Raw genomic sequence first — 16,369 nt, forward strand, 5'->3', positions numbered from 1 at the left:
TTCATTATGACTCACATCATTCACATGTGAAGAGATCAGATTGGTCGTTTTACTCACTGGGTAAATATCCAACCAAGTAGAAAAAGAGGTTAAAGAAGTACCTGGAAAATTCATAGGAATGCTATGAATTAGATGCAAAGAAACAAAACAATAGAGTTGAGATCACAGATAAATACAGTCAAGCCTAATGAAACATCGAGCTCATGAATTGACGGTCGTGATATTAAGATGCATGGGCAAGATCAGTGGCAGCTTGATAGAAATCAGCAGGGGCACCCCCTCGAGAACGCCACTTCCCTGCAGAAAAGTGAAGGAATGTCCCAGCGCGATATGCCTCTGCCACTTCCTTCTTCCACTTATTCTTCTCATCCCTGTCCTGTTTAGTGAAGTCATCCACGATATAGAAGGGAGCATCCTTGAGCTTCTGGCGCTTGAGAGACATGATGTGCCGCTTGTCCTGAAAAGACAGTAACTTGCATAACATATGTCTCGGCCTCCCATCAATTGCTTTCCCGTCTCTGTGTGCTCGCTCAATTTGTGGATTTTGCATCCCAAAGTACTTTACCAGCAAAGCGGCAACTTTCCCATCAGGTTTCTCTCCAATATCCTCCGCCAGGCCGACGATCCTTAAGTTGTTTCTCCTTGAGAATCTTTCAAGTTTATTTTCCGCCTCCTCGGCTTTATGGATTTGGATGTGGAGATTTTCAAGTTTCTTCTCCATAGAATCGACCTTCTGCTCAAGAGGCTGAACACGTTGCTCAAGATCAGTTGTGCGGGTGGCTTGAAATTCCAGGGCAGACTCAAAACCATCTAGCTTAGATTGAATGTTAGTTATGCCCCGACGCACGAACTGCTCAAAATCAGAGCCCGTGGCACGGGCATCTGAGTTGCAAGGCACCGGCTGCGGCAAACCATCGCACAGCTCAGCTTGCGCTGGTACATGCACGGACACAGATGCAGACTTACCGGAGGCCGAGTCGCGTGGCTTAGATTGGCTATTCCTAGGCATGACGAGGGTTATGAATACTTTCTCCTGGCAGAAATCTCACGTAATAAACAGCTGATAACTGTATCAAAATGTTCTTCACTCTACATAGTAAAATGAAATTAAGTTGTTTGTGAGAGAAATCAAATCTAAGTCCATGTAACAAACGAACATTTCTGGAGCCCCAGCAACACACGTCAACCCGCGGCCATCTTTTTTTAATATACTTCCTTTCTACGTTTATAGAGAGCTTTGTACAATCACTAACAAACCTTCTTAGAACATATCATTAACAAACGAACATTTCTGGAGCCCCAGCAACACACGTCAACCCGCGGCCATCTTTTTTTAATATACTTCCTTTCTACGTTTATAGAGAGCTTTGTACAATCACTAACAAACCTTCTTAGAACATATCATTTTAGCAATTGGAGGAACTTTAGGGATGTTCCATTTGCTTCCTCCCCCACCCCCTCCCCTCCCCCTCTTATAGTATACCTGCTTGATGTTATTTTGTGCGCTTAGAAACAGTATGTTATGTACTAATAGAGGACTATTTGAGACCAATGGTTATTAAAGTTAAAGTATACATGATGTAGCACATATCAAATACACCCAAGGAAAACAAAAACAAAAACAAACAGAACATTTCACAGACAGTGATGAATGCATAATCCGAGTAATATATGACAGTCACGTATATTATGTATCAGAGGCTCTGCGTGGCTGCACAGACTGGGATTGCAGGCTCGCAAACAAGAACATCTTTCACTAACGTGTAAAGGGTCATTTTGTGACTATACGTAATTATTTTGGTAATACATTGGTGAGGAACTACAAAATTCCTGGACTTTGTCAATTAGAGAGTATTACAAAAATGAATGGTCAAAGTGAAACTACAATTAACTACACTACCTAAAATAACATACATAGTATTTGTAATAAAAGTAATAGTGTTACTAGAGTACCAGTAGGCACATTGACCTAATTATTTTTATTATTTATATTATAATTTTATTATCAATATTATTATTATCACTATTATTATTATCATTATTTTTTTAATTATTATTATTATGATTGATATTATCATCACTATTATTATTAGTTGTAGTAGTAGTAGTAGTAGCAGTAGTAGTATTATCATTCTTGTCATTAATACTGTAGTGTTATCATCATAATAATTGTTTAATTGTTATTAGCACTACAATGGTAGAACAAGCACTGACACCCAGTAAACTAGTTCATGTAGCATTTTTACTACTACTAGTATTGGTTGTGAGGGAAGTAGAATGGTAAAAAATGGTTTGTACGTATCATTCGTGAAAACTGGAAAAATTCACCTCACTAAGATATTTTGATTGGGGGGTTTCCATATTCAAGCTTATAAACATTGATCTTAATATTTACTCGATTCGTGAATGATTTGTGGAAGCATTCTAATAAAATAAATTAAACTGTTTCTATCAAAACCAACTTTATATCAGGGTGGACTTCCCCCTTTAACTGAAAGTATCACCAGAGACGAATATTAATGACTCCCAAATATCAGAAGCATAACTTTAATTCCATTCTAGTTCGTTTATCAGAATAAATGCTATAATCTTAACATAAATACAGTAGGATATTGAAGTCCTGTTCAGTCTCCAAAAATAAGTCTGATTGAAACTAGCGTTGGGCACTTAAACTTTAGGAATGGAATGTAGAAGGACATTTGACCAATTTTATCGTTCACTTGGGATATAATGGGATTTGTGGTGAGCTCCCTCTCCCTCTCTCTCTCTCTCAACTTATTTTACAATACTTCTTTTGATTTCATGCTCTTTCCGTCCATGCTCTTTCTTATCCAGCTCTGTTCTTTACATGAAGTTGTGCAAATATATAAATATGTACAGTGATGTGGAAGATCTAATCTATGTGTACGGTAAAAAAAAGAACAGGCGCAATCCTAGCCCAACTATGTTTTCTACACCTCCGGTGATTGCACTATATTTCAGTTAGAATTTAGTGGCATAATATGTTGCAGACATAATGGTATATTTATTCTAACCTCTGGTTTTACCCCCAAAATGGAATTCTTTGATGCCATTTCATTCGACAATGTATATCAAGACTAAATTTATTAATGAGTCATCATTCGTTTAATTTTTAAATGGATGTCATATTTAGACACGTGACGTAATCAAGTGGTATAATCACTCGATCGGGATGTAAGATGGTAAAATTATCTCTCTTTTCAGAAAATGTATTTTGTTTATTGCGTTTTCTCTCTCTTTCATGTCTATCTTTTCATTGTTGTTGTTATCACTGGACGTGGAGGCCTGGCCACCCATGCTCTTAATTACCTACACCACTTGTGCCAGGAGACAATTGTGTTGTAATGGATGATTCTCTGCTTTGTTTTTGCAAAAATATATATACAGCAGGGTAACTACCTCGGTATCTATAATTATAAACGACACTGGACAGATGTTTGAACAACAGCGATACAGAATTACAATGATTTTATTCCAAATTCCATCACTTTCTATAATTTCCTTGTTCGTGCTAGTCTTCAACACTCATTTTTGGTGTGAAAACAATGCAGTAAATGGAAGCCAGTTGAATTCCAATTTCCATGCCGGTGTTGAATTAGCATTTTAGAGGTGTCTTTTCTAAGACTCCGAGTTGATGTTTGGTTGTGAAATGTTTGAAACATCAGGGGCCTTCTGTCAATTGACAATTGAACAACGATTTCATTTTAAGATCTCCAGTAGCTGATAATACTAATGAAATGAATATACAATGTAAGCATCTTCTCCATTTTATATATTAGCCCCATATCAAGCGATGCGATTATAGCCTTGCAATGAGCTAGAGTACACGCTCATACCATAGTAGGTTCATGTTTATACATTAGTGTACGGTGTACCTACTTAATGTACTCCTATGATACATAATATGCCATGTCCATTGGAAGACAAGGAATTGACCCCTAGCTGCCACATTCCTAAAGTGTGGTCAGAACAGGAATGTGGCAAGGGTCAAACCCTTGACCCCCGATGGACATGGCATGTGTCTGAACGTCTGAACATTGTATGTGCACTGCTTGGAAATGCCCACACACTCTGCAAATTATTCATTGAACAACTCAATATCAATTGTGAGCATATTGGAGGCAATACTGAAGTAATTGTTTCTTTGTTTATATTTTGTTCTGTGATATAATCATAAAATACAAAATACAGCATGAGTTGACTTTGTTCAGAGTACGATTATGCGAATTTAAATTTGGTTTCGAAGTAAAATTAATAAGGACATTCTGAGACATTTCTACCAAATCATTTTAATCCTTTAATTATGTACTTGCAATTCTGCATGTATTTCAGCGAAAGCAATGTTTATTTAAGAATTATGATTTATGTTTCTCAAATTAAATCACGTATTAAATAAATAATCAACATAACTGTTTGTAATAGGTCAATTTGATTCAAATCCGTTAATTCGGCTGACAGACACGGGTTCAGTTACTAAATCACATCTTTTATTTTATAATTTTTAAACTTTGGTAATCATTTCCCTTTTGTGGCAGAAATCTATGTTATTCCCATTAGTCTAGAGTTCATCAGAAGGAAACAAAAGTATGATATTGATAACATTGTTGGTGATAGTATTTTTATTTTTCATGATCGAAAACGACATAGGTGTGCATAAGGTAGCTGCTAAGGCACTTTAATAGACGCTTGTTCCAAACATAATACATGTACATGTATATCTGTTAACAGTTTCAGATCAGAGACTGTGCCTCACAGACTAGTTATTTCAAGGCGTGTTTCATTCCCTTGCCCATGTTACCGGAAGGACTCTGTTTCAAACGTTTCGCGGGGTTTTATCAGACTTGGCGCGCCGTATCTTCCCAACATTGTGCTTTAGTTTAATTTAGCCCATAATATTGCCAAAAGGAAATAATCATGTGGAATATGACTACCGATTTCAATGACTGGCTTATTAGTCCTTTATGTTGGATGCATATTTGGTGCTACAGTATTCCTGGTATCCATTCCTGAAATGATATTAAATGGTGGATTGATGCTGAGAAACATGAGATGAACCACGTACATCATCACTCGAGTGTCATCAGCTGTGCAGGTAAAAAAGTTCTCCCTTTCCATAGACACAGAATATATTGCGATAGTCTCAAGCAAAGTATTTATCGCCAATGCTGTTTTGTATATATACACCCCTGCATCAACCAGACTAGGAGACAATATGTATTTGTGTATATGTCATTATGTCTCTTTCACCAGATCACTGTACTCATAATAATACCATTCGTGTTATTATCTCTTTGAAGTGACGTTGTTGCGTTATGTTACTCTAACTGTAATAGTATATTTTGAGTGGTTGCCAACTGGCCGTCTAGCCAATTCTATTTTGCAATATAATCAGATTATCCTTTGGTGAGCCTTTTTCATGGCAATCACTGCAAAAATAAATTTCTCGAGCATGGTCTGCAATAATGGAATTACAAACATGTTTATGCTGTGAATTGTGGAACACACGAGGGTTACATTTTCACTCATTCGTATATATTGCAGTTGGAAGGGCGATCGACTATTATCATAAGTCAAAACTCTAATTTAGTATTCCCGAAATGCTTCAAGTTTAAAGGTACTATGTCCCTTTTGCAGCCAACCTCAAATGCTGTGGAACTTTGCGGGAATTATGAATATGTCATGTATGTCCTATCTGTGAAATTTGAACGTTAGCAGTGTCCTCATATTCAAATTATGCAAGGAAATCCGTTTACTTGCTAGACTTCACTGTCAGACACTATTGAGTGACTGACTGGCTTTTTGTCTTCTTTGGTAATAACATGAAAAGTTAAGTGAATTCCCCTTTATATTGTTGAATTTATTTCAATCACAAACTGTACCTTTATTCCAGAATTTGATAAAAAAATAACAAATTTGATTAAGAATTTGATAAAAAAATAACAAATTTGATTTAACTTAGAATAACTGGTATTACGAAAATGCCAAAAATAGTAAATAGGAGATGGGAGAACCAGGTTTTTATTTTGAGTGATTAATTTGTTTCTTCAATTGTTTTGTTGTTGTTGAAAGTACCGTTATAAGGAAATTTAACCAACGTAACTTGTTGTTCTTTGATGGATTTTTTGGCACCATATTTAATAAGACCATTCCCACTTATACAAAGTATAGGGGATGGGAAAAGGAGGAATCATGTCTTGAATACTGGATTTATTTTCCATTTTTTCCATTCTATTTTTTAGTAAATATTTAACGAAATTGTATCGGTGCGATCGTTCTTCTTTCTTGGAATGTCTGAAACATTATTTCATAGGAAGGTTCATTTCAATTGTGGTAAACAAACTTATTGCTTTGTATTCATTTCAGTGTCAGTTTAGTAGATGTATCATCGGGCCGAGAAGGCAGGTATTATATATTCTATTCTATATAATTATTATATCTAGATCTCCAAAATAAACATACACAATCAATTAACAACTATACCGGTGTAATTTTTTTTGGAATGACAGAAAATTTACTGGAAAATAACCGAGGGATAAGAAATGAGATGTGTCAGTCACAGACCATAAACGTACCACCAACGTTGGTGGTACGTCTATGGTCAGACACGGATAGAAAAGTTCAAATTTACAACCACACGCACTGCATAATCACATTTTACACATACACATTAGCGACGTACTTCAGCAAACAATACTCGACAAAATGTTTTCCCGTTATTTCACTTTTTGTGTGACCATTAATGGATTTCTTTCTTTTTACTGCCTTCATCTTCTATTTCTCCATATGTATATATTTGCTTTTCTGTTTCTTTCTTTCCTTTTATATTTTCAATGTTTTTCTTATTTCTCTACCTCTCTTTCCATAATTGTATTATTTCTTTGTTTCGTCCGTTCTTTCTCTATATGTCTTTTCTGATGTATTTCTGAGTTTTCTCTTCTTTCATCTACTCTCTTTCCTAATATATTTCTTTCTTTCTCTTTCTATTCTTTCTGTTGTATTGCCTTGTCATTTGATTCATCTTCTTTTTCTATATTTCCTTATGCATTTATTACATTTTCTTTTCTTTTGAGCTTCTCGTTTATTATTTTCGGTTTGTAAATAATGAGCATGCGATATACGCTGTTGTTCATAAAGTCTTTGATAACACTTATTATTTTCTCAACACTTTGATGATCAATTTCCTCATAATGACAATCAAACCACAATAATCTTTACAAACTTTTTTTTCTTCTTCAATTTCTTCAACCTTGGTCAGTGTAACGAAATTATTCCAACGTTATGGTATTAGTGTATGACTGAAAATACTTTATAACATTTGAAATGAATGCATTCGTATAATTACTGTAAGGTGGTTGGCTTGTTTTATTCTGTACAACGCAAGTAAATGACAATGTTTGGTAAGATTGTACTCATTTTCCTTAGGTCATAGTAATCGACGTCTTGACATGAGACTATCTTCCCCATGCAGAAAACTGACTTGACGTTGGTCGATTCCTTTCGTTCGAAGTTTGTTTTCACCTTAAATTTTCCATTTTAATCATATTTCAAGCAAGATTAGCAATTTCTTTTACAAAAGTCATACAAACAATCATAATTTGGTAATATTCACCTCTCAGCCAGCGCGTGACCTTGTCTGTCCATTAGAAGGAATTCGTGGTTTCGAGGCATAGTTGTTTGCCCAGACCCTTAATAGAAACATCACATAGATGCATGCACTACAATATTTATAAACAACCTTAATATGGAAGCAAGCTTAATAATTAATATCTTTTATTAGTACTTAGTACATTTGATATTGATGATTTCGAGTTTTTGGTATAACTATTCGTTAGAAAGAGAGAAAGGAAAATCAATATATAGTGCAACGGGTATGAAAACATAATCTAGTCAGTGGTCGGGTCTTCTAAACCACTGCATTCCACCGAGAGTCAAAATTAAGATAGTTTCTCGTCGTGTTGCCTCGAATTATGACCGTAATAAAACTGTCAGACTAAAATAAGACACACGACCTTCGTCATAGGCCCATGTAGTGTACGAACAGTCGAACATTACTCTTAAAATTATCTTCTGTAAAAAATGCCATAAGATAAGAATAAGTCAGTTTGTCCGCGACAAAATGTAGACTGTTTCAAGAAAATTTCGCTGGAATTGAAGACCTTGGCAAGATCATTTTAAGTCATTTTGGCCGGCCAGTTCATAGTGTAAGGCCACTTCTGCAACGTCATTTTATTTTAACCAAGTTTTCAAATTCAGACTTGATGTTTACTATCCCTCATTCGCTTCATTTACTCGATATGTCAGTTTTTTTTTAAAATTCATTATGTATATTATGGTACAATCTTTTGGTTTAACATGACTGTAATTCTATTCTTTTTATCGGTCACTGAGGACAGTGACTTTTTAAGGAGAGGGGGAATAGTGTTACGAATTTAGATATGTCCGTATCATGTGCTCAGTTCATTATTATTTCGCTATAATATTATTGCTTGCTGTGCAAGTCAAACTTGTCCTTCGGTAGATTTACGACGTTGTTTTTCGTCCTCGAGTAATTCTTGCAGTTCGATTGCGTAAGCCCAGGGCCACGCTCGTCTAGAGAATCTGTCCTCGTCTTACGTAACGGCAAGGACAGATACTCAGTCGCGTGCGGCCTCCGACTGACCCCGAGCGGAGGCCAGACTTTGTCCTCAGTTTGAGGACAGACTCTGCCCTTTAGCTCGAGGTCGGGTTGTGTCCTTGCTGCTACAAAACAGCTCCCTATATAAAGCCAGGGATTCTAAAATCTCGAGAGTTCGGACTTCAGACTTCTAGCTTAGACAGACTTCTGACTGACTTCTTGAGACTTCTCCTCGTACTCCTTTCTGCCGTTTTTCGTAATTCACTGAACCTGACTGTATACCAAGTTGTCATTATTGGAAGTAATAAACATCGAATGGAACTGAAACTCACGAATACTCCATTTCTTCTGTTGAATTTATATTGCATACACGCATGAGCTCGAGTGAGAGAGATATTGAGCGAGAACTGAACGAGAGCAGTCTGAATTAAACACTTGTAATCAAATTTCGTTACAATACCAATACTGCAACGTACCGGTAGGCCTACCTCCTAGCGGGCACAATTTGGAAAGGGGGCAGGCTCAAGTCACGTCTCTTGTCCGATATCAACATTCCCCGAGTTTAAGTTACGCTTAAATTTTTGACATTTTCATCAGGCGGGGCTGAAGCCACTAATTGTCCGAATAACAAGTTTCTGGTTTCACAATTTGGCGAGCGAGTGAAAATGTCAGCAAATGTATGTTGTGAAAGTGTTATTTATCACCATTCAACATTCCCCGAGTTTAAAGTTAATTATAATACACGTAATGCTGTTGAATACCATCGGCCAAACGTTAGAGCTAATATTTCAAAGTTTACTATTTTTTTTTATAAAGGTCCTCATCTATGGAGCACGATTCCAAACCATCTAAAGAATCAACCTTTCGTAAATAGTTTTAAACGTTCCTTTCGATTGTTTTTATTGAATTTGTACTCAACAACTTGAATATCATATTTGATTCATGGCGTACATATTTGTATATATATATTTTTTTGTTTTGGTATAATGTTTCCTTTTCCCTTTTTCTGTTTCCACCTGCTTTCTTTTTTCTTCTTAATGTGATATTAATTACGTACTTGTTTAGGGGTCAACCAGAAGCTCAGGGGTTTAAGGTATTTAATTGCGGTCAGATGAGCATATTTTGATAGCTCATAAGGGTTCTAGGACAATTATCCCTGGGCAATCACCCCCGGAAAATTACCCCCGGAAAACTACCCCCGAAAGACAATTAATCCCCAGAAAATTAACCTCCCCCCCCCCCGAGGACACTTACCCCCGAGGACAACTACCCCCTGAGCCTGAGGACAATTATACCCCGAGCACAATTACCACCGATGCAAACAAATTCCATCGGTGGACATATAATAATGATTACTCAAGATATTTTCTTAGACATTCGGGTCCACTTCTTTATAATGATGTAAAATGTAATCAATTCAATATTTCATTTAATAATTCATTCAGGAGGCAATATAAGAAACATTTAATCTGTTCATATTAATTACTTTTTACTTGTTAAATATCTTTTCTTAAATTATCCTACCATCTCATACCATACTGTTTGATGCTCTTATATGTTTTTTTTGTATATAATGTTTTTCATGTTTATGTTTATGTTCTCATGTTCTATGTTTTATGTATTGTTCGACCAATGTTTATTTTTTATAATAAGAATGTAAAAACGAACAAATACACAAACTAGGTGAACACACCCAAACAAGTAAAAAACCTGGCTTTTATTGTGTTCACCATTTTCCAGTTATCCACTTATGTTTTTAATGTAGCCTGTACCTTGTTTCTCTTTTATTGCTATACTGTCTTGTTTTGATTTGTTTTCTTCTTAATCGTTTGATTGAAATGTCATAGTTTTACAATGTTTTTATTGCCTATTGACTGTTTTTTACACTTTGTTTTTAATTGATGTTGGATTTGGAAATAAATGATTTGATTTGAAATTACCCCCTAGGACAACTACCCCATGGACAATAATGATTCAATAGCAAAAGACGATCTGACACATTGAGAGATGGCCATGAGCCCCCTGCATGAACCCATTTTCATTCAAATACTATAGCACGTTGTCTTCCTCATTATTACACATTTCCCTTTAATTATTATTTATGCAACGCCAGTGCGGTTGCTGATTTCCACGAAGGATGTAAGTTTTAGGTAATTGTCCAGTGTTTCTCAAAATTCATCGAAATACATTTCTCTAGAGCAGCGTTATTTTAACTTTTCGTTAGTCACGGTTCCCTCTTAAGAAATGAAAAGTTTCTCCCAAATCCCAAAGTCTTCACAGACTATTTATTTTGCCTGACTCTGGCACTCGTCAAGAGCTATGTACACACGTATGGGCACAGGTAAGAATAAAAAAGGAGAAAACATTGTCCTATGGGGGTAGTTGTCCTTGGGGGGGGGGGGGGGGGTAGTTGTCCTCGGGGGATAATTGTCTTCGGGGGTAGTTGTCCTCGGGGTTAATTCTCAGGGGGGGGGGGGGGTAGTTGTCCTCGGGGGGTCGTCCTCGTGGGGTAGTTGTCCTCGGGGGATAATTGTCTTCGGGGGTAGTTGTCCTCGGGGACAATTTCCCTCGGGGGTAATTGTCCTTGGGGGGTAGTTGTCCTCGGGGTTAATTCTCAGGGGGGGGGGGGGGGTAATTGTCCTCGGGGTTAATTCTCAGGGGGGTAATTTTCCAGGGGATGATTGCCCAGGGGTTAATTGTCCTGATACGCTCATGCACTCTGGCTTTTGTAGTACATGCTACCATACTACCATGGATAAATCACGGCCGGGAGCGTGGGCGGAATGTCAATCATAGTTTTTGGTTATTGGGCGAGCGAGCGTAGCGACCAAGCTAAATTTTGCAAATTTAAATGCTGAAAAAATACATTCTAAAAAAAAAGCCAAAGCCAATTTGTACGTTCTTTCTGTAGCCATAGTTCTACATTTCCAGGGGGACGTGTCTTCCAATCAGGCCCAGGATCACTGTCCTGTCCATGATTACTACCAACATGAGTTCAAATACAAGCACAAGCGAGTTGGCACGAGCTGATGCCAAATGAAGGGCAAAATAAGAGTTGTGAAGCGGCTCCTCTACCGTTAATTTAAAATTTGACTGTTGATCTAGCTTCTAAAGACATCCACAATAATGTGCCCTTTCTGAATTTCTGACCAAAGAGTGATGACCTTTGTAGTGTAGGGGCTGATATTAACGTTTAACTTCGAATCTGCGGCTCGGGATTTTATGCTGATGGTCCGCTCTATTCAAGGCCTTCCGGGATGACCCCCAATTTCTTGATTACAATTCTGCTTATCTTTGTAGGTGCCGGGCGCGGCTTTATCGTGAGTGCTTTTACACCCAGATTGCAACCTAAAATGATAAGATGATCATCTCAAATACGCTTGCAGTATTATGTAACCCTTCCTCCTTATTCCCTTATCCATCGTTACCGTCACTGCCATTTACGTATAGGCCTATGGCCGGCTTCCTCTTCAATAACGACTCCCAAGCCTTCGGGAATGAAAAAAAAAAATATCCTGATTTCCATACTGCCGCCCGGGAATGCCGTTCTTTGGAGGGGCCGGGCGCGGCCTTTTCCGAATTTAGCCTTTTTACACTAACCTTATATGGCTTAAAATAAACAAGCATGCTTAGAATTTTTAAAAAATAAGCTGAATTCCGTTTTGCACAACCTAAAAATTAGAATACGGCAGTCACCCCACCCTCAATGCGCGTGCATTTCACACGCACATCCCCCAAGTTTTTCCCGTATTCGTTGTTACTTTTACTTATAGTGCCATTTAATTGTCTTTCTTCCTTTCTCACCCGGCTTCTCTTTTCGTTTTCTTTTTCTCCATCTCTCTCTTTCTATTCTCTTTTCTTTTTACATCTTTCTTTTCTCTTTTCCTTTTTTGTTCTCTTCTCCTTTCCTTTTTTCTCTTCTTTTCTCCCTCTTTTTTCCTTATCCTTTTTTTTAGGTACCGCCAATAGGGGAGCCGCGGACGTTCCGGCAACCCCCCCCCCCCTTGATCCGCTACTGGCTACGTACACTATAACTCTTAAAGTAGTTTTGTCTTGTTTTCCGCAGACAACGAGCCCCCTTGTTGGGAATGCCGTGACATGCAAACATCCATCGCGGATCAAGACCTTGCTAGCATCGCTTTCATCCCATCTGTGTCAGACAACGTAGATCCAAATCCGTCCATTAACTGCTCTCACACATCCGTAGATCTTTCTCATCTTGGAGACACTAGCATCACATGTGAAGCAAAAGATTCTTCTGGAAACATTGCCGTCTGTACTTTTATGTTTACTGTAGGTAAGGCCCTGTGCGACCAGGCTTTGTACATGTATCTACATGTATACCTGAAAATACACTAATTCTATCATAATGGTTTTATAAATATTATTATTACTATTACCTCATGCATGCATATATTTAGTAAATCAGCGCAATATAACCAACCGCTATTATCTCTTTAAACCAAAGCTTTTGTAAACACAAAATGTAATCTCTGTCTATGTAACTTTCTACAGTTCTTCTTTAATTTTAAAGATAAAGTATATTGTACGAGGAAACGTAGTGACCGATTGAAGTGATTCCATTTTTGGATAGAGCATTTTTCTGTCTTGTTCCTTGTATTTTTCTCTCTTATCTTCTTCCTTGTTCTTTTCCCTTTCTTGTTTTTAATTTTAAGAGTGGAACTTTTTTGGGGGGGGGGGGGGGGGGGGGGGGGGTGGCCGGGTGGGGGGGGGGGGGGGCTGCTCACATGGTGACTAACTCCAGGCAAGTCGAAACACACGGTGGCAATGACAGCAATCCAATCTTACCCAGAGCTCCCAAATACATGTTAGGTTTTCATATAGCTCTGTGTTTTGGTTAAGTAAGGAATAAGCTGAATAATAAATTGTGATAATTTATTCTATTTGTAGGATATTTCCAGAGAAGGCCGGTCTCCTAAGCAATCTAACTCCAGTATGTTGGTAATGTATGGTCTACTGCAAACAGGTGATTAGCTCTGGTGAAGCTATGATTTTCCTAAGAATGTACATTTAAAGACAAATGTAATGCCAGGGCTTAATTTGTATCATCATCTCTGATAATATAATGGTTCTTTTGGAGTTTTAGGTAATTTTGAAGACAAATGTCATATTAAGAGAATGGGACATTGTACAAAAGGATCTTTTGTACAACCAACACTATGATGTGTTTTCACAATGAGGAGGTATTTAAGCTAACTTTGTACCAAATTTTAAGAGTTTTATATAGATTTATTTCAATTTTCTCTATCCCTCAATCTAAGTTGACTATTTCAATGACTTTGGATCATGTTGCCCCGTATCAAGTCTTGTTAGGGTATCTAATGCTACGCAATGCTGAGCAAATAGAGAATAAGCAACGTGTCCATTCTCTCTAAACTCTGTAACATCCGCCCCATAATTTATCAATATCATCTAATTCTAATTACATCAGAGAAGAGAAGTGCCATGAATGTAAGTAAAGAGATAATGAGATATTTTTAGCCTGTTTTATGTCAATAATATGTTAAATTAATTGGAATGTATAAAACTCTGGCTGTCACATGCTCAATGCAAAGAGCGTTTCCACTGTACATAGATGTTTCGTGTAAAATCAAGGGGGATTTTATGTAGAACTGACTGTTTACATGGTAAAGATGTGTCTTTTTTAATCTAAACATCTTGAAAATAACATTTAGTTCTCCAAACTTAAAAAAAAGTATTAATCAAGATGTTCACATCTAAAAATGTCACATCCGCGAGGGCATTTCAAGCATTAATTCATGAAGTTGTACATATAACAATTTATACGTACAGCAATCTCTTCATCAGTGGTATAGTTAGATTGTCATTACCGTAGAGGCTAAAACGTAATCCCCTATTACCGTTGTATATAAAGTAATAAATGTTTGATTACTGTGTTTAAGTTCAGAGAAATGAATCCCAGATTTATTTGGGAAAAAAAGGACCATTGCCTAGCAGTTAAGATATTATCTAGAATGAATGAATTGTGGTTTTGTATATGCTAAAGGTCTGTTTTGTATTTGCATGTATAGGATAGATGGGATTATCTCTCAAACAGCAAGCTATCATTTCCTCTCATATGATATGTGGCAAAATGATGCAATATTAGTATGAGGTAGGTGTAATAATCTGAGCTACAACATGTACACTATTACATGTATATATTAATGCCTGCAATAAAGAATTAAGTATATATCTTGCATCAGTCGTTAGCATGGGATGTAAAGCCATAATTCACATGTTTTTTCTCCTTGATTTCTACGAATCTACTCGCTTTCCTGTGCATATTGACACACAAGAAATGTTGTAGTTAAATGCCTTATCTATGTAGTAACATTTCATACATCATGCCACAAGTGAGTTCTTTTCTGATAAAAACAAGACAATTTTGAGGGGAAAGGCTTCCTATCGCTCATAATGAAGGGAATTTCCCTGTAAAAATTGTTACAGGAAAAATGCAATACTATTAGTATTTTAATTGTGTTTTATCCTATTGTGTAAATGGCCAAGATTCTTCAGTAATCAACTATTAACATTAGAAACGATGCTATAGACATGACCGTGTACATGTATTTTGTTTCAGTTTCTACATGTTCCCGCCCCGCTCCCCCCCCCCCCCCCACTCCGGGGTCGGAATGACCCTATGCGTGTTACCAAAATGTACGGTAAAGGGGTACTTTTCGTGCGACAAAGTCCGGTCCGACAATTGTAAAAAAAGGGGTGTATTAACTTTTCACCCGGAGATTTCTTTAAAAAGGGGGTGTTTTTTTCTTTTTTCTCTCATCTCTTTGGACTCCTGAGAAATTATTCCGAATTTAGGGGGGTACATTGAGCATTTTTCATGATTTAGGGGGTCTCCAAGGCAGGAAAAGCCTGCAAAAAGCCCGCGAAAGGGGGGTTCGGAAATGTTGGCAGTCCTCAGATAGGGGGTGCTTTCAAAAAGAGGGAACGAGCATATGCGTACCTGTGACTTTCCATGATGTAAATAAAGCTTGCTACATTAGCAAATCATATTAGAAATGAAAAGTTAGATGGTTGTGCTTCATTTCTTATCGTACTGTATAGTCTCAGTGACTTTCCTGGGAATATAAAAAGTACATGAAGGATGAATGAATGATTTTCATGTTTACTGATTTATTAACTGCTTGGGAATTACTTCAGAATAGCTTTTTCCAAGAAAAGACTGAACTCTACAGTATGAAAAGAATTTTACTACCAGTTATTTTGAAGCAATCTACCAGTGTCTGTAATCCGTTTCTAATCTACTCTATTCAGTGCGTCCCAAAAGAACCCCCCCCCCCGAGAATTATCGATGTTTTATCATAACTTAATCTCAATTAAAATTAATAAATGACATATATTCGTAAAGCTTAGCTCCTCCTCTTTCATGTGATTCAACTCATTTATGCATATTTCACGCATGAGTGATTAAACCAAAAAGTCATTTGGCTGAAGGTATCTGACTTTCAAAGAGAAAATCACATTGACGATCAGCCGTAAACGAAAGACTTCATGCATGGCTGATTGTCAACGAAACGGAGTGAAGTCTTTTGTGGACATGGAAATGCAAGCACTACTTTGAACAGAACTTTGTTATTTCTTGCTCATTTTTCCTGATTGAGGTGTCGTATGAAAGGGCAGAAACTTAACTTTTTCGTAATTTTATTTTCTCTTTGAAATTCAGATACTGTCCACCAAATAACTTTTTGGTTT

General features: G+C 37.1%; 1 long non-coding RNA gene across 1 annotated transcript; it reads left to right on the top strand.

Annotated features, from left to right (window-relative positions):
• Positions 1–12,534: 12,534 nt before the first annotated feature.
• LOC115922804 lies at positions 12,535–14,590 on the top strand. The gene is made up of 2 exons (XR_004063627.1): positions 12,535–12,932; positions 13,547–14,590. It is a non-coding gene; the product is annotated as an uncharacterized LOC115922804 (long non-coding RNA).
• Positions 14,591–16,369: the final 1,779 nt, after the last annotated feature.

This window comes from Strongylocentrotus purpuratus, unplaced genomic scaffold (assembly GCF_000002235.5).
Source record: "Strongylocentrotus purpuratus isolate Spur 01 unplaced genomic scaffold, Spur_5.0 spur5_scaffold_12, whole genome shotgun sequence".
Lineage (NCBI taxonomy): Eukaryota > Metazoa > Echinodermata > Echinoidea > Camarodonta > Strongylocentrotidae > Strongylocentrotus > Strongylocentrotus purpuratus.